This window comes from Erpetoichthys calabaricus, chromosome 9, assembly GCF_900747795.2.
Source record: "Erpetoichthys calabaricus chromosome 9, fErpCal1.3, whole genome shotgun sequence".
In the NCBI taxonomy this organism is placed as follows: Eukaryota; Metazoa; Chordata; class Cladistia; order Polypteriformes; family Polypteridae; genus Erpetoichthys; species Erpetoichthys calabaricus.
In genome coordinates this window covers 186,558,044-186,578,093 of record NC_041402.2, presented here as the reverse complement: position 1 = coordinate 186,578,093, position 20,050 = coordinate 186,558,044, and the positions used below count along the sequence as shown (strand labels likewise).

The 20,050-nt window shown below is 40.4% G+C and overlaps 1 long non-coding RNA gene across 2 annotated transcripts in view; it reads right to left on the bottom strand.

Moving 5' to 3' along the window:
- The window catches only part of LOC127529255 (uncharacterized), a 481,587-nt gene that overhangs the window by 431,380 nt on the left and 30,157 nt on the right, over positions 1 to 20,050 (bottom strand). The window contains exon 1 of one of the 2 annotated variants that reach the window (XR_007935928.1): positions 18,552 to 18,561. The exons of the other annotated variant lie outside the window; for it this stretch is intronic. This is a non-coding gene — a long non-coding RNA (uncharacterized LOC127529255). Of the gene's footprint in view, positions 1 to 18,551; positions 18,562 to 20,050 lie in introns of those variants that run through there. 2 annotated transcript variants of the gene reach the window in all.

Genomic DNA, 20,050 nt, shown 5'->3' with positions numbered 1-20,050 from the left:
ATTTCTGGATTATGAAAGTGTGAGGGGAAAATTGAGCATTTGAAAAGGAAGAGGGATCATGTAGTTGAAATGGCACATATGCCAAGGACTGTCCTTGTGAAATATTTATGGAGATGACAAAAGCAGGAATGATTAAAAATTGTCACCGCTGCAGCACATAAGAAAGTCTGCTTCAGCAGGTGTGAGGTCAATCACAGGAAGAAACTGGATTGCAGGAGTCTTACTACTGTCAATTTGGCATTTAAAAATCTGTGGTAAGGGTAATCAGTAGTGGCCACTGCTGCATCCCAACAGTTCCAGTGTCTCAGGTTCAAATCCATTGTTGACGTGGAGTGTGCAAGGTCTACTCGTGTCTAGGTTAATATGATTCTCTGCTTGCTCAGCAATACCTCAATCTGGAAGTCAGACCTGCACTCCCACACAGATTTGAAAAAGAAGTGTAGGCCCTCAGCTATCCAAATCAGCATAGCCCCAAACACAAGTTGGAGGCTTATGGCCTGCACAGGCCCAAATGTGGGGCTAAGGCTTTCAAGTCAAAACTATAAAAAAAACAAACACACACCTCTGGCCAAAAGAATAATACACCTGTAAAGAGGTAAAGATTGACTTACAAAACAGCAGGAAACTTTAAAAATCAAGCTGAAGGCTTATGGCCTGCACAGGCCCAAATGTAGTGCTATAGCTTTTAAATTCAAAACTATGAAAAAAAACTCCTTCCCTAAAGACAACAAAAACTCTCCTTTAAAAAAAGTTATTTACTAAAAAAAGAGAGAGGCATTAAAATAAAACTGAAGCAAGTAACATCAAAAAGAGTTTTCACAGAAGAGGCAAACCAAACCAAGTCCAGAATCCCAAAATCAGCACCTTTGTTGTGTGAATGCAACACAAATATGGCCCTAAAATACACCAAAAAGACCAGACCAGGATTTCACTAGGCTGTCCCAAAGCAGGGCTCAACTCAGGGAGCCAGAACCCAAACTCAACTGACAGGCTTCTGGCCTGCGCTGGTACAAAGTAAGGTACTGGCTTTGTATGTGCAAAAATAATTTGAAATGTCCTTATTACACAAAAATGCCATTTAAAAGGATAGGAAATCAAAAAGCCTCTTAAGGCAAGTGAAGAATCTTTATGAATAAATTCTTTATGTAATATAATCAAAAGTGAAATAAAAACAATAAAAAGACAAAAGAGTAAACAAAAGGGTCATGGCTAAAAGACAAATGTCCAAAATGTGGCCAAAGGCAAAATGAAATAAACGAGCAAAACTCTAATACAACACTGCACTGTGCAAAAGGCAAAAGAAAATTAAATTGTGTGCATTTTTGGACATTGTGCGTCTCAGTGTCTGTCTGAGTCGAGGCCGATTCTCCACATACATTCTCACTCACAATCACACATATCACAAGGCTCATCTAAGTTTAATTTCATCCCGAGTCAACAGGCCCTTGCTGCTGCCTGATGCCTCTCCTCTCTGTCCTTCTGCAGACCCGATGACCATTACTTCCGGGCTCCTGTTCCCTGAGACCACCACTTCTGCTCTTCCCACCTCTTAACCGGCTTCTATGCCACCATTGAGTCAGTCTAGTCGTAGACTCACATCTGTGAAGACATTACTCAAACCATGTGTTAATTTCGTGTTTGCTTTTCTGCTCCTCAATTACATGGAGTTTGCCAGAGGGTGCATGCCCCAAACCTTTATCTTTTTTTGTGCTTCATTATATATAAATCAGCTCCTTATACTGCCCACCCTTGTCATGATATAAATAATGTCCATCCATCCATTATCCAACCCGCTATATCCTAACTACAGGGTCACGGGGGTCTGCTGGAGCCAATCCCAGCCAACACAGGGCGCAAGGCAGGAAACAAACTCGGCAGGGCGCCACAGCCCACCGCAGTATAAATAATGTGCTACATATAATTATAAAAATACAGATTCAGTCCTCACGCCAGTAATGTGCTAAATCTGCAAATTAAAGATCCCAAATACCATCATCAGGATAAATGCACTATACAATTATCAAAATGCCAGTTCAGTTCCTACTACCAAGACTATGTATGACCAAGTGAGCCACATAATCTGCCAGCACTCAATATGTATAAATATTAAAACAATTGCATTTTACCTGTTAACTAAAATACCAGATGCCACCCACATGAATAATGTACTACAGGTAATGATAAAAGTGCAGGTTCGTTCCTCTCACATTTGATAATATGTGTGACCCCAAGTAAGCCACTTAACTTGCCAGCTAACAGTTACAGTTATGTCTTTATAAGAATGTAACAAATGAGAGGAGATGACTTGCTGTGGTAAAAATAAGTGACATGACCACGAGTTGTGACCTGGGAGCCTGTGGGCCAACAATGTGGCTGGTATGGTCACTGGTTCTTCTTAAAAACCTGAATTTGTAATAAATGAAAAGCAATGACAGTTCATTGGTTCTATGATGCCCCACCCCACCCTCCCAATCACCAACACAGATGTGCCAGTCAGGCATTTTCTGCCCCTTATCCAACCTCAATCCTCACTGCCAGGTTGCTCATGGGATGCGTGGCCTCTTCTTCCCCTGCCTTCTTGTGTTTAAGCTCATATCAGAGTAATTTATTGGCAGCTGGGGATGATCAAAGAGCGGGCATTTCACAGCTTGGATGTTCCATATGTTATATTCATGACAAAGCAGCGTTGACACAGGAGGATTCACGGCAGCCGTGAATTAGATCATGCACCATGTACAAAGTGGGGCTTGTCACTCCCCGTATGAGGCGGAGGATGGAGAGCAGCTGAAAGGAAACATAAGAGGCTACTTAAGGGTCCCTGCAGAATTCAGAAGCGGCTTCTTCCAGGATCCATGCTGTTTTGAGTAAAAATAAAAAAAAAAAGTCATATTGCGACTCACTACGAGCCACCGTAAATCATACCATCCAGCCCAAAGAACGGGTGCTGTGCCTTAAGAGTGCCTGCCTGCAAGGACCCATCTCACGCCGACCACTTGACAAATGTGAAAGTGTATGAAAAAAATAAATAAGCGCAGAGTCGGATTGTTTGTAATGTTCACATGAAGGTGACCAGAGCCCACATTTATTAAGCAGCCCAGGATTACACCTCGGAATTGCACAAAAATTCTGACTAGGATAAGAAATTATCCTACCTCAGAGTAGGACATGAGAAGTTGTAGCGGGGGGCTATATAAAATGACAATCGTGTTTATTTATTTATTTTTTTTTTTTTAAGTGTTGTGTTTGTCTGACCTTTTTTTTCTTTAATCTTTTATTGAATTTATTAAAAGTATATTAACAATCCATACAATCAAGTCAAACTTAACAAAACTAAATTCAAATCAACCCCCACCCATTTGTCTGACCTTTTTTTGTGTATAACTAGGGGGCTTTGCAACCTGCCCACTTCATTCGCCAACCCCCACCGAGGCTGGTGCTACTTGCAAGACACTTTGCGATTCTGCCACTCGTGTATGGGGAAGCAGATGTACAATTTAAACAGATTATTATTTTCATGGGAATTGTAACATAATAGAACTAACTATTTTGCATTACAGCAAGTAATTAACCACAGTAAACAACATAATAAATTATAAAGTAAATTGTGTTTCATGTTGCGTTCGAGTTTTTCCTTGTGTTATTCAATTTCATTATTTTTTGGCTTTGAAATTAACATGTATTTTTTTTTTAAATTTTATTTATTCATTTTTATTGTAATCATTCCATACAAATAGATCAATTTATAACAAAACAAAATTGAAGACAAATCAAACCCCACCCCTGAGAAGGAGAGCTTAGCCAAAGGTGATTTGCTTAGGCTTTTTAATAAGGCAACAATAAACAAAAGAAAGGGAGAAATATATATAGGTAAATAAGAAATGGACAAGGGAATTAAATGCAGTAATAGTTATTTCTCTTATTCTAAAATAATATTGATTAGATCCTGCCAGGTTTTGAAAAAATTTTGTACAGATCCTCTAACTGATAATTTGATTTTTTCCAATTTCAAATAATATAAAACATTGGTTTCCCACTGACTTGTCAGAGGAGAGTTAGGATTCTTCCAATTTAACAGAATAAGTCTGCGTGCCAAAAGTGTAGTGAATGCAATCACTGTTTGCTTGTCCTTCTCCACTAACATGTAAGTATTTTTTAAACTTACAACTTTCCTGTAAAACTTTTTGTCAATATGGCATTGAATTTTGATATCTGTGTTTAGACTTGCATCATAACAACGCAACGCATAACTGCTCGTGAGTGAATTTTGTTTCTTTTCCTCTATTAAATAAAACGACTTTATCGAATGTTTGTCCCTGTGATTTGTTAATTGTCTTGCAATAGATATTCTAACGGGAAACTGTTAAGGTTTTAATACGAATGGCATATCAAGATCTCCTTTGGTGTCTAATGTTATCCCCTGAAGATGTACTACATTAACTTTCTTGGATACATCCTTCTTTCTACAATAATTCGGCTGGTGGAAGACCAGATGGTGTTAACGATTGTAGATATTCTTTGTGATATTGTAAGTTGATGTTTTCATCTTAGGTACCATCACCACTGACTGTTTCAGCACAGTCTATTGATATGCATTTAACCGATTTGCTGTGTAACCGATTGACAATTTTCACGTTAATTCGTTTGACTTCATCGTTTCTCGGTGCTAGGATTGCCCGTGTACTCATTTCTTCTGTTATTAACCATCCTTCTTTCAACAGACCGGACAGTCTTAACAGTTGTAGATATTCTACGTGATATTGTAAGTTGATGTTTTTATCTTCCACACCATCACCACTGTTTCAGTCTATTGATACGCATTTAATTAATTTGCCGTATAACCGATCGACATTTTCGTGTTAATTCGTTTGACTTCATCGTTTCTCGGTGCTAGGATTGCCCGTGTACTCATTTCTTCTGTTGATAACCCTTTGGGATGAAATTCAACAATAAGATTTGGACATAACACGTCTTCTTTAATTAGGAACTTAAAGTGAGAAAAAGTTACACTTTGTAAGAGCTGAGAATGCAAAAACTCTGTGTCTGACAAAAGCATTCACACGAATGAGAGATGAGTGGACCGGTGGCGTGTTTGAATATGGTTAAGAGGAGGGCGGGACATGAAAAAAATCTCATGTCAAAAGTCTCGTCTCGTAGGACTTGAAAAGATCTTCCAGAAAGTCTTGTCGAAGGATTTTTTTTTATATAATAGAGAGAAATGTACATCTGAAAAAGAGTTTCCTTGCTGCTTCAGCAAGGACTTCACCCAAGTACTGCACTTGACCCTTTAGGAGGATTTCCAGTTTAGTTCCAGGGTTATATACATTATAAGCTAAGACTGCGCATTTTAAAAAGAGGAAGAAGGAGAAAGAAGAAAGGAAGCATACGAGGACCGTGATCCACCATATCAAGCACTGCTGTTCTTTCATTGAAGGCATCCACAGATCATCACTGCTGACCCGGTTACACACGGCGGTAAGGTAGACTTTTTCCATCATCCATTTCCCAAGGCGGTCGGACTGCTAAACGGGAGTCATTGGTGAGATTATGTCGATTCATACTATCAAAGAGCACTGTCTGAATTGGAGTTTTCTATCATTTTCATTATTTGGGACTTGGCCGGCTTTCATCCATTTCTCATCACTTTCATTGGACTTTTTCCTGTATATGAATTTTTGTTTGTCATTTTCTAAATTATACATGTTTTCTGGTTAAGACAAGGGGAGGACAAGGGCCGTGTCTTTTCTCTAAAACTGTATATATTTGCACCTGCATCAAGTTTGGGGAATACAGGGATTTCAAGGTGTTATATTTCATTCTTTTTCAAATATATGAATTTTTTTTCATATTGAACCTTTTATCTATACCCAACTTGTTTGTTTTTGCCATGGACTAGGGAACTTGAATGGAGAGCAGGTAAGGAACGAAGCGATATGTACGGTGTGACATGGCCAAGTTCAGACTTCTCTCCAGCGTAGCCGGAATGTTTAACTTGCCGCTTCCGAGTGTGAGCACGGTTGTTACAAAGTCATGTTAATGTGTCCTACTTCCAACCCCAGCAAGGAGTAGGAGTTCACGCTTTTGAGAAAGAACAGTCACCGATGACTGAAGTGCGACCAGCGTGTACGCCAACATGTGCAATTTATTTTTCCTTCGATGAGCTGTTTCACTCCTGGCTCATTCAGAAGAGGCATTGACGTCCTGTAACAAAAAGCTGCAAAAACTTATTGTCTTCTTTTTGTTGCAATGTTTTACGAGTGTACCTTTTAGTTTAAATGGAATAAGCATTAGGCTGAAAAAGCTCAAAAACTGCTGCATGGTGGAATTGAAATAAATGGCCAATAACTATTCAAGCAGTTTAGGTGCCTTCTGGTCTAGCGCTAAAACACTAGAAAAATGCTTAGGAGTGAATGGGCACTAAAGCCTGTCAAGGTTCATGGAACATCTCCATGTCTTGGAAGTCTGTTCCAGATTCACACAACATTTCGTGCCAAGGAAGTGCTTCCTAGCTTTAGTCATAAACGCATTTCCTCCATCTTTTACACTAGTGTGTGATGTACGCACTGTAGGTCTTTTAGAAGCCTAACATCACTTTTTTGTGCTGCTCCATCATAACAGTTGTAGTGTTTTTGTGGCATGTTTCCGAGATTCACTTTTATTTGTATTTATTTTTCCTTTCTTAATAAGACAAATTTCTGAACTTCAACCCCACCAATCCTCAGAACCTCAAAGGGAAGTTTAGTCTTCTGGGTTACAACATTTCCATATGCAACTGGATCCTGGACCTCAGGAAGTCCACGTTGGAAACAATCTATAGCCCCGTCAAGGGGCCGAGTACTCCACCCACTTCGGTGCACTCTACTGTCTCAAGTCTGGATGGCTGTGTGCAGCTCTAACACCACCAATTTAGTTAGGTCTCATCAGCAATGGGAACGGGTCGGCTTAGAGAATTGAGATACGGCGATTGGTGGACTGGTGTGAATGCAACAATCTGTTTCTTAATGTGGACAAGACAAGAGAGATGAGTGTTGACTTCAGGTAGGTCCCATGCTGTCCACAACCCATTGCACATTGAGAGCACTGTGGTGGAACTGGTCAAGAGCAGCAAATTCCATGGTGTGCACCAAGCAGCTGACCTTACTTGGTCAATTAACACTCCATCCATACCCAAGAAGGTGCAGCAGCACCTTGATCTCCTTCAGGTGCTGAACAAAGCAAGCCTATCTCCCCCAGTCCTCACCACATTCTACAGGGGCACCATCAAGAACGTACTGACCAGCTGCATTACAGTCTGCTTTGGGAACTACAGTGTCTCTGACCATAAGGTTCTAGAACAGAAACTGCACAATGCCAACCCTGATAGAACTCTTATATCCCACTGGCCAGAGACCCTGCAGAAGACCTAGGATACACTGGAGGAATTTTTATCTCTTTGCTGGCTTGGAAACACAAGGAAATACCTCAGGCAGAGCTGGGATCTCTACCTGGGCTACTGTGATGATGCGGGTTCGCTCCACGCTCCCATCGTCCTTCCGGGAGCCCTGAACCCGACACTTTCGGTAATGTCACCGATGAGCTTGGCAGTGAGGCACAACAAAGCAAGTGGATGGTGCAAAAGTGTAAAGTGCTTTTATTAAAAACAGCAAACAAAACAAGTGTTCAAATAAACAAGTGCAGTGTCTCAAAATCTTTTCAATAAATAATCCATAAAAACGGGTGAAAGGTGAAGGTTAAAAAACACAATAGAAAAAAAAAACAATCCTTTAAAAACGAGGTTTAAACAATGGCTTCAAGCAGTCTCTTTAAAAAATCCAAAGCACGGTGCGACTTCTCTGACACTGGCAACTCTCCTGCTTCTCCCTTCCAGGGCCCGCAACAGGGAGTCGCCCAACCAACAAAATGCAGCTCCCTTAATACCGGTCCAGTAGCTCTCCGATCCCTGGCCACATCGGGCTCCATCCAGACCGAGACTTGAGTTCTTTCCCCAGCAGCCAGGGCCCTCACACTGGGGCTCAACCGGCCCAAAGCCACTATGGCTGTCGCTGCCTTTCGACGACCAGTCGTCTTCATCACCAGTGATCAAGGAGCTGGAGTGACCGCTTCCTCCAGCCCCACCTAGTGTCGGCCTAACACTCTTTCTTGGAGCTCTCCATCCAGCTGCCTCTGCTCCATCGAGCCTGCTCTCGCTCGCTCGCACTCTCTCTCTCTCACCGACTATCCTTTCCCTGCTTCATGTCGCCTTCTTCCCTACAACCTCCGTCTCTTTCTTTTCTTCTTTTTCCCCTTACTAACCACCTCGCACTTCTATATATTACGGGGACGTGGAACAGCTGTGGCAATCAGCAGCTCATGGGAACAATTACGGATGCGGATGACTCCTCACCTGTGCACTTAAGTGAGAACCACCCACATCACGAACTCCCCGGGAGCTGCTTGGCCCCACACGCACCACGCTCCCTCTCGAGTGCAGCGATTATTTTAAAAAGTGGCCATATGACATGAGCTGTGGACCCGCTACACCACAGAGACAAAGAAGTCTGTGCTGACCTGCTTGGACCTGCTGCAACCATGACCCTCATCAGGAAGAGTGGTGTCAGGCGAAGAGGTGAGAATTAATGACAAAATACAATGATACAATGAAAACTACAGAGGGACAGAAAAGCAAAGAACAAACAAAAAATTAAACATCAAAATAGTATTACAATAAACAAAGATGGAAGAATAATCCATAACAATCGTGTCACTGCCACTCAAGCACAATTTACAGCAGACTTGTCATTTTCTGTATTTGAGCCATCCACATTTCTGATTGCGAGGTTGTTTGAATTCCAGGATAAATGATATGAAGGACACCAGAAAGAAACACCAAGAAGAACTGACCTTTACCGCAAAATTTTTTGAATGGCTAAGCAGAGCAAATAGATGGCAGCCATTTTTCACGTGAATCATAAAATGCCCTCATATCGGGTCTGAGTTAAGAATTTATGCACTTTTGATTGAGACGGAAGACGCCCCTCAGTCAGACGGGTTACACGTATGAGTGGCGCTGAGTACCAGTGTGACAGGATGACATCCCATAGACGCCGTGTGCACTCAGAACCTAAAGTGTAGATAATTAGAGCCTGAAATGAAGCCAGCATTCAGCAGGCGCAGGGGATCTTTGCGGAATTTCTCTTCCTCTATTTAAGTTTGTTTCAGGTTGAATAAAAGGATTTAACTGTCTAAATTTTCTGATTATTAATATTATGTTCTGAAGAATTACTTATGAATGTGTTTATATACACACTAGGACAAATAACAACATTGGAAAACCTTTACGTGAGACATCTTAAATGTAAAAAATTAATAGACCTCTTCAGGCTAAGACTCATTTAGCAAAAGAGGAGAACAATGTATGGTCAACATCTTTGGGTAAGATAACTGTCCAACAAAGTCTTTTGAAGTTTCTGATAAGTTTTTCAATACAATGTGGGTCTGTAGACAGGTTGTCTGGGTCAGTCCGAGACATACAAACAATCACAGGGAACTCCAGTTTCTGTATGACATCTTGCCTGAAGAAGGGGCCTGAGTTACCTCTAAAGCTTGAATATTGTAATCTTTTTAGTTAGCCAATAAAAGGGGTCATTTTGCTTGACTTCTCACTGCAACCATAATGTCTAACACGTTACAACACCTTATTACTACTTATGAATACTTTAAAATCACTTTATCTGTTTGATGCCTTCTAACTATCCGATAAGAGAAAACTGCCACAAATGACACACCGTTCAAATCATCTTGATGTCTAGTTATGCAAGCTATCTTGGCTTTTAGGTATCCCACCTATTTTCAGCCCTCTAGACCCTCAAACAACTCATTTTTATGCCATTTTGGTCCATAGTTTATGAAGGAAATTACATTGTGTAAGCTTGACTCTATATAGCGCCTGACCCAACACAGATTGACACGTGTACAATAAACTATTTTTTTCCCCTGTGGGCACACGTCTTCCCCGTGACCCACAGGCAATACACAGTTCCAGCACTAGTCACACCAGTACAACAAGCACTTTCCTCTCCTTGGCACCACCACTCCTCCCAAGCAACCTTGTCCTGGCCGCTGAGGGGTGGTCGCTGGCTCCTTTTATAGTTCACCCAGAAGTGTTCCAGGTGCTTGATCACTGAGTTCCGGCTGCACTTCCGGGTGTGATGAATCCGCTGCCCACACGGGCTCAGGAGTCCCAAACTCATCACCCCTGGCAGTGCCTGCAGGACCCAACAGGACTGCACCCAACTCCAATTCCCAGGGAGCCCTGTGGGAAACTGAGGCACTGCTCCACCCCAGGGGGACAGCCATCTAGCGTCCAGGGGGAGGTACTGCATTGTCCAGGGCTGCTCCCCCTGAATATAGTGTGCAGGGGCGTCCCGGCTGGGCATGGATGCCAGCCGCCTGCCACAATTGTTATGATAAAAAAGGTGTCTTCAGCAAAAATTATTAGAAGGACTTCAAACGGACATCAACTGAACCCCTAATGAGATATGAGGGGTCAGTCAAAGTTGCTCCTTTTCACAAAACTTTGACATAATGGAGATCGGTAATATCAGCATTTGGATTGGCGTTTTAAGATATTTTGAGGTTGCTGATCACATTTTTGATATTTACTGGTGGTCCTAACCCTCTAAGAGCCACACCCAGAAGGTTACAAATGACAATTTTAAAACATAAGCATGTAAGGTATCATTTTCGGCCATTTCCATGTCAGTAAGAATGACTGATGTTATTTCTGACCTTTGATCCTTTATTAAGGATCTAGCCTTCTATGGACTTCCATTAGGGGGTACAAATGACCAATACCTATTATGACTGAGAAGATTTAGCCTTTAAATTCTCAAAGTAAAGCACACATTTTAAAAATTTAAAAATGTAACACTTACCGTCTTGTTTCTCCTACCTCATGAAGAAAATCTTATGAACATGTGAAAGAAAAATTAACTGCTTGCAAGCTACTAAGGGTTAATAGCTGACAAAGCCGCTTTGCCCTAAAGGCAGGTTATTCATACAGGCATCTGCCATAAGACAGGGTGCAGTAAGCTGACCGAGGACAACTTCCAGTTTCTTTAGGAATGTGTCTATTTGACACATTCCTTCTTTAGGGTCTATCTGACAAGTAAAAAAAAAAAAATAAGAACAGATGGCCCATTAGCGTAATAAAATAAAATGCTTATGTAAACAATATTATGGCTTTTGATTAAGTAAGGGGAAGGGGGAAGAAGAAGAAATTATAAAAAGCCAATTGAAAAATGGAACTTTGCTCTTCTGCCTTGCAACGTAGAATCCATGCACTCATCTGTGAATGAATAAAAATCTAATTGATTGAACTATCCGTCTTCTTCAGGGGGTTTCTTCCACAAACACCACGAACAGGGCAACGTACGCTAATTCAGTCTTAGTTTTTGTTTTACTTTCAGATGACCATATTACAGTGGCAAGGAAAAAATATGTGAACACTTTGGAATGACTTGGTTTTCTTCTTGAATTGGTCAAAAAATGTGATCCAATCTTAATCTAAGTCACAAATATTTCTTTCTATCATAAAAAGAAATCCTGTCCTGGAAACCAAAAAGCAAGTCTACGATACGTGATCTTCTCATAAGACATTTTAAAGACCCGCGAGACCAAAGACACGCCCTACTTACAGTCTGTCAAATAGGACAATAGGCAGCAAAACATTCAGTCTTGTGAGGGATTTGAGCACACACAGATCCAGGGCTCTCAGCGCATATAAAGCGTATAAGGTACGTTATAAATTAAATGTCGACATCTAAGCGAAGAAGAAAGCAGTGCGGAGAAAAGAGACTCCAATGCATTGGACAGAAAAAAGAGCAAAAAAGAATAATAGAGGTGCAAATTCAGAAAATAAGGAAAGTAATTATCAGCCCGGAAAAAATGGAATTGAAAAAAAAGCAGGTCCAATCCGGCTCAGAATTAAATGACAGTGAGTAAAAGACAAAGTAGAGCTTCATAAAGACATTTACAAACGTTGACGCTAAACATGTTGGTATGGCCTTTTTAATGCCATGTATATTCTTCCTTGAATATTCAACCTCAGTGTCATCAGTCCACAAAGCATTTTTCCAATAGCACTGCTGCGTGCCCAGGTGATGTTTAACAAACTTTTTTTTTTGGTGGAGAGCAGTGACTTCTTCCTTAGTGTCTTGCCATGAACACCCTGTGCGTTTAGTACATGGCAGACACATGAGCAGAGATGTTCATAAGTTCCAACAATTACTTCAAGCCTTTACCTGCTACTTGTGAGTTCATTTCTACTTCATTGAGCATTCTGCATTGTGCCTATCAACTCCTCAGGTAAACTCTTTGAAATGACTTTGCAACCCTTTCAAGATTTGTGCAAATCTTAATGGTAGATCTTCTAATATCTAAAACAAGATTAAAGACTCATTTCTATTCACTTGCATTCCGTGACCTTCAGTAATACTAATGGTTTTCTCATTGTGATTACGTAACATTACTTCTATTTATTATTTAATTTATGTTCATTTATTTTATTTCTATTTGTTATTCATGTTAATTATATGTTTTTCTTTAATTCTATTATTGTAAAGCACTTTGGCCACAGCATTCCTATGTTGTTTAAAATGTGCTATATAAATAAAGTTGACATTGACATCTCTTTTAGCGAGGTATGGCTCACATCCGCTGAGGCTTCTTGTAAATATCAAACAAAAGCTTGAGTGTTTTTGCAGATGAGTGTTTTCCTAAATCACACCTCCAATCTCATCCGATTGGCTGGACTCCAGGTTTGCTAACTGATGGCTCCATTTAGCTATTGTTGACGTCATCAGCCTTGGGTTTAACAACCTACCTGTGAATTTCCCCTTGGGATTAATAAAATATCTATCTATCTATCTATCTATCTATCTACACTGTGAATGTTTGAATGATGTGTTCCATACATACAAAACCAATGCAATGACTTGTGTGTGGTCAATTAAAACTGATTGTGTTTGTTCATTATTGTAACTTAAAATATGGTCGGATCTTCATCCAACGTAAATTTATACAGATTAAATTCAAAAAGCCAATTCTAAGATGGGACGCACACTACCACGAAAAATTGCACCAGATGACTACACTTCTTAAATACACAGTTAATTACAGGAGTACGTGATTAGGAGGCATTTCTCACATCCTTGCCAGTTACTAATAAACGGACCTTCAGGGTCAGAACATCTGCTACTCTGGTTAACACTGGTTTCTTATCGATACTTAACCTTATACAAGGAGTAGCAGCACACCACAGCTGAAACTGGGTCACAGATCAAAAAGCTTTAAACACTTTAAGAGTGCCAAGAGCAAAAGCACCGAGACAGGGAATGGGGTTCATGCCAACCCATCAGTCCATCTGTGCAATCCTTCACAGAAGAAAATGGAGAATCTGGAGACAACCCATATGGACCAGGACAGCTGGGACCGGACCTCAAACCAATGACTGTGCCATGGTGCAGCCTGTCTATGCCTACTGACTAAAGGTTTGGTTAACTTGTAGAGTGTTATTTATTGATTTTAAAATGAATCAATATGTACAATTTCCATACAGCACCTTTCCCAGCATTCCCAGTCTGATACCCTTTCTTACTGCATATCACATCTGCTCAGTAAGTATCAATTTTTTTTTGACACCACACAAGATGCAGGTGGGGACCCCAAAGGCTTAGCGTCTTCGGCGACTGGTGACATTCGGCTTCTGGTGCTCTTGAAATCTCTGATGGCAGAAAAGACCTCATAAATGGACGGCTTTTCCCCATTTCCCTTCCGACGTCTCTCTGCATATTGAACTTCAACTCCGATTATGAAGATGCTCTTTTCTTTTTCATTATTCTCAGAAAAGCCCCCGAGGCTGGCCCTGTGTAGATGGTACTCTGCCACAACGCACTTTATTGAAAGAAAAGAATCATGTCATGGCATGAAAGCCCAATGGCTGCTTGGCTCTTTGTGTAAGAAGGCCGTTTGTTCAATGAGGCTGAATTGTGTGCACTAACTCAACGGCTTGGTCGCTTTTCATTTTCTTTCCATTTGCAGGGAGAGAAAGTCATCTGCTTGACCTATGAGAGATGGCTTTTATGTGCAAGTAGGTCACTTGGAAAACAGGCCTGCATCATAAGTGGTTTTAATTTAAGTAAAAAAAAAAAAAACAAGAAAGAAAGAAAGAAAGAAAGAAAGAAAGAAAGAAAGAAAGAAAGAAAGAAAGAAAGTTGCTTAGCGCCATCTTTAATAGTGCATAACCTACAGCACTGACAAGAGCACCAAGCTGGCTATACTGGGCTGGTCAAATCCTGCAAAGGGAAGGGCTCCTCCTTGTGTCTTTGGATCTAGTGACGTCGTGGAACTAAGAAAAGAATGAAAATTATATCTATACTAATAAAAGGCAAAGCCCTCACTGACTGACTGACTGACTGACTGACTGACTGACTGACTGACTCACTCATCACTAATTCTCCAACTTCCCGTGTAGGTGGAAGGCTGAAATTTGGCAGGCTCATTCCTTACAGCTTACTTACAAAAGTTAGGCAGGTTTCATTTCGAAATTCTACGCGTAATGGTCATAACTGGAACCTCTTTTTTGTCCATATACTCTAATGGAGGAGGCGGAGTCACGTATCGCGTCACCACGCCTCCTACGTAATCATGTGAACTGAAAACAAGGAAGAGATTTACAGCACGACTCAAACGCGGGAACGAAGGTAAATGACGTTAATTGTTGAGTGTCTTTTGATACTGTGTAAGCATACATATTAACACATGTGCAATTAAACGTGTGCATTTACAGGGTGATTTCTCAGGCTTAAAAGCTCGCCTTTTATTAAAATGGTAAATGCAAACTGTTTTCATTCTGAAGGGCACAAACCACATTAGATTTCAGCCGTTAAACGCGCAAAAATGTTGGTACACCAGATAAATAAGCGCAACATATTATCAGTTGTATTGTATGGTTACAATACATATAGAAATGTGTTAATCGTTAACTAATAGTATGGGATGGTGTTTTTCGACTTGCGTCTTGATTTAAACGATTGCATGTCTTGGTGGATTTGCGTAGCTTATTGTCAATATCTTTACACCTGTTTTTAAGACTTATTGACTGAAATGGGCTTTCACGAAAAAACTTAGGGCTTTGCTACAGGATACACCCTCCACAAGTTAAGGAAGTAAAAATAAAGGTATATATTTCTGTTTTATTTAAACCTTTTAAGTTTGTATGCATAGCCCCATTTGGCTGTTTTAGTTTTTTTTTTCTTTCTTCAGTAATATTTAATCTCCTTAAAGAAAAACAACATATGCATTTTACTTTTTTTGTATCTCTTTAGTAATATTTTAGTGTAAGATCTATCTATCTATCTATCTATCTATCTAAAAGGATAACCAGTATTTAAACCTTTTATGTTACTTTATAAAGTTATTTTACACAATGTTGAAAAATTAATAAGAAAGCTACATATTTTGGCAGCTGCTGCTTTAATTTTCAATGAAATGAAAAAAGCTCTCCAAGAGAAAACCTCAATGAAGAAGAAACAGTTTGCACTATCTAAAAAGGAGAAACCCTCATTTATAAAGGTTTGCTACAGATGACTTAACTGAAAATAAATGAATAGTTCCTATGTGTATAATACATATTTATCTATTTGACTTATGCCTTTATTCCAGCAACTTGCAACATCTAAGGTACAATTTGTTACATTACTTTTGTTTTTTGCAGCACAGGCAGGTGAAGTGACTTCCTCAGGGTCACACAGTGGTGTCAGTACCAGGATTTGAACTGACAAGCTCCGGGTTTGCTGAAATATTACTGAAGAAAGAAAAAAAAGAAAACGGGCAAATGGGGCTATGCATACAAATGTCCATCCATCCATTATCCAACCCACTATATCCTAAATACAGGAGCCAATCCCAGCCAACACAGGGCACAAGGCAGGAAACAAACCCCAGGCAAGGTGCCAGCCCACTGCAGGGCGCACACACCCACACACCACAGACAATTTAGAATCGCCAATGCACCTAACCTGCATGTCTTTGGACTGTGGGAGGAAACCGGAGTACCCGGAGGAAACCCAGACAGACACGGGGAGAACATTCAAACTCCACGCAGGGAAGCGAACCCGGGTCTCCTAACTGGCACCTTTCACTGCGCCACCATACCGCCCGCATACAAACTTAAAAGGTTTAAATAAAACAGAAATATATACCTTTATTTTTACTTCCTTAACTTGTGGAGGGTGTATCCTGTAGCAAAGCCCTAACTTTTTTCATGAAAGCCCCTTTCAGTCAATAAGCCTTAAAAACAGGTGTAAAGCTAAACTTGCAGCACCGCTATTCAATTACACTTGCCTAACCCCTCTCCTAAGGGGAGATACTGTGGGATCTGGGCATCAGTCAAAGCACCAATCACAGGCCCGATTAGAAAGCGGGAATCTGTGATTTGTCATCTCCCTCCCATGTAACAATCACAGACCGTGTTACAACGCACTATGTATGTATGTATGTGTATATGTATATATATATATATATATATATATATATATATATATATATATATAAACACGTGGATGTGTATATGTATATATATATGTATATGTAGATATGTATATATATGTATATATGTATATGTACTGTATATATATGCTTACATAACCTCTTTAACACACTACTTCTCCGCTGCGAAGCGCAGGTATTTTGCTAGTACTAAATAACAGCCAGCATGGCTCTATGAGAGGAAAAACCAAACATTTATATTATTTAGAACAGGCAACTGGAAAATTTGACAAAAACAAAGCATACGACAGAATGGACTTCGATTTTCAAAAAGCCTTTGATTCAGTCCAACACTGAACTTGAATTCTGAAACTAGATGCTGCAGGCATCAGCGTTAACTTACAAAACTGGAGCTCAAGTTGGTTAACTGGCAGGAGACAAACACATAAGAGGAGAATGAATGAGGTGAGATCGTCTGTGAAGTCCATTATGGCTCTGAGATTAGTGTTCGATTGGTACTTGTTGTGATGTAAGATTTTGCATAGAACTTGATAAATATTTTGTATGGCTTTATTTTTAATTTAGGCAAAGCAATGTAATTTACTGTTATATTAGTGAGAAGCATTCATGTTTACTCCCCCCTCTTCTTTGAATTTTACAATAGAGATGGGGGGGGGGGGGGGTGCCTTAAACCAGTTTGCCGAGTGTTTCTCTGCTAAAGTCATTCAACCCCACGCAAGAAAGTCAGGTTTACGAACTTGGTAAGGTCTTGGGGAGGTGGCAGGTTTTAAGATGTTGTATTCTCCCATTGGTCTTAAGTATGGCTGTTTGGAATTGGCTTCTATCAGAAGCCTTTAAGTACCATGATGTCCTATTGGCTGTAGGGGTTAGACAGAGAATCTAGAAATCTGCTTGCTCAACCACACTCTCTCTCTCTCTCTTACTAACCTCTGATGATGAAGAAGCATCTCTCTTACTAACATCTGATGAAGAAGACAACACAATGAAGAGCACAGCTCGGCAGCCATATTGAACAGGTTTGTGGCCTGTTCTGAATAAAGCTGGCCACAAATGATGCCATAACTAGAGACATTTTAAATAACTACAAGTCTGTGTGCCACCTGAAACCACACATCACCATTTAATCAGGTTGTATGGTTGCCAATATTCAAATGTACTTTGCATATTGTTATTATTTATGAATATTGTGAATTTCCCATCGGGATTAATAAAGTATCTATCTATCTATCTATCTAATATTATCAATAATACATTATTTTATGTGTAACTTAACTCCTGCTTGTCTTTTTACTACACCTAATTGCCTATAGATATAAAAGGGAAGGTGAGGATAAGTTATATACTATAATACCTTATAAACAGTGGTAAGTCTATAAGATTAGGCATTCTGACAAAGGCTACTTATTAATAACTAGACAAAGAGCCCATTTCAACAACGTAAGATGAAACGGGCACAAGTGGAATAGTATAATATATAATAAGTATAAGCACCACAAACCTGATATAGGTGTATTGAATGAATGCGTAATTAGGCCTTGAGCTGTAGTCGAAATCGCCTTTCAGGCCTTTAATCGAAGTCGCCTTTCTCTTTGAATTTTTGCGGCCATAACTCCGCTGCCTCCTGCGATGTTGGGGTTGGATGTCGGTCGAAGTCGCCTTTCTCTTTGAATTTTCGCTGCCGTAGTCGCCTTTCTCTTTGAATTTTCGCGGCCGTAAATCCGCCGCCTGCCGCGATGTTGGTCTCGTAAGGTTTTTCAGGCAGCTGCGCAGAAGGCAACTATGCATTCGGCTTCGGACGGACGTGAGTGAGTGAGTGAGTGAGTGAGTGAGTGAGTGAGTGAGTGAGTGAGTGAGTGAGTGAGTGAGTGAGTGAGTGAGTGAGTGAGTGAGGAGACTGGCGAATTATGTTTTAAGATACAATAGGGGAAAGTAGACCAATATATTACTCTACCAAGACAAAACAGTACTAAAATTTTAAACGGGGATGTCAATACCAGCTTTCGGACCTCAGTGCCGCTACAGTCCCAAAGCAAATAATGCATATGTAACAATTCCTATGAAAATAACAATCTCTTTAAATTGTATATCAGGTTAACCAAACACAGGGGTTGGCGAGCGTATTTTTAAAGTTTGTCCTGTTTCACTACTACACAGGTGGAGCTGCGGGGCACAGGTAGTTAATTATAAATACAAGATGGGAACAGGAAGCAACCACTGAAAAGGATTTGGAGGTTTTGTAGACAACGTTTTCATCGTCTAAGCCAATGTTTCTTAAACTATGGGTCAGGTTGCAGACATCCCTGTGAACTTTGCAGAGTTCATCCATGTGTGAATTTTCGTTGAGTGATATGCCACCTGCTACTTGGCATACTACTTATTGTGAAAGTATGAGAAACAATACATCATGCAGAGCAATTGCTTCTGTGACTGCAAAATACAAGCATTGTCCACCGCCCATCTTACAACCTATTAAAAAATCAATCTGAGAAGGCTGACAGCAAAGACATGTATAAGAAAAGGGTCGAGAAGAGAAGATGGCAGACAAGCTTGTCAGGTAGAGAGAACACAGCGCAAATTTCAAATCTCAAAATGAAAATAACGAATGTGTCACATAAATGGGAGTATTTTCAGGGTGTTATGAAGAGCCAGTGATTAGGGCAGGAGTACATGCACCCATCAGCCACAACATTAAAACTCCCTGGAAGATGAAGTGAATAAAATTGATTATCTTGTTAAAATGGCACCTGTCAAGGGGACGGATATATTAGGCAGCAACAGTCAGTACTTGAAGGTAATGTGATGGAAGAACGGGGAAATGTGAGGATTTGAGCGACTTTGACAAGGGCCACAGATTGTGATGGCTAGACAACTGGGTGAGGGCATTTCCAAAACAGCAGGACTTTTCAGGTGTTCCAAGTAAATCCAGTGTTTAGAACCTACACAAAATTTGTCCAAGGAAGGACAACCAAGGCTCAAGGCAAAACTGTTTAACATGTGGAAAGCCTGAAAACATGCAGCCACGTGTGGAGTCAACCTCAGAACAGGAGTGTGGTCATGGGTGGGGCCCATGCACAGTTCTAATAAAAAATAGTCTCAGAAGAGTTGCCAAGGGCAAAGCCCATGCAAAACCTTCATATGGCGATTTGGACATGGGTCAAACCCAAATATGAGAAAAGCCTAAAAGGTGTTGCCATGTGTGGAGCAATGTCCCAATTTGGATATGAAATTGACAGAATTTCAGGCCACATTTTGACACTCACATGGTAGAAGGAACTATTTCTTCTGTTGTCTTCTTCTTTCGGCTGCTTCAGTTAGGGGTTGCCACAGCGGATCATCTTCTTCCACATCTTTCTATCCTTTGCATCTTGTTCTATCACACCCATCACCTGCATGTCCTCTCTCACCACATCCATAAACCTTCTCTTAGGCCTTCCTCTTTTCCTCTTCCCTGTCAGCTCTATCCTTAGCATCCTTCTCCCAATATACTCAGCATCTCTCCTCTGCA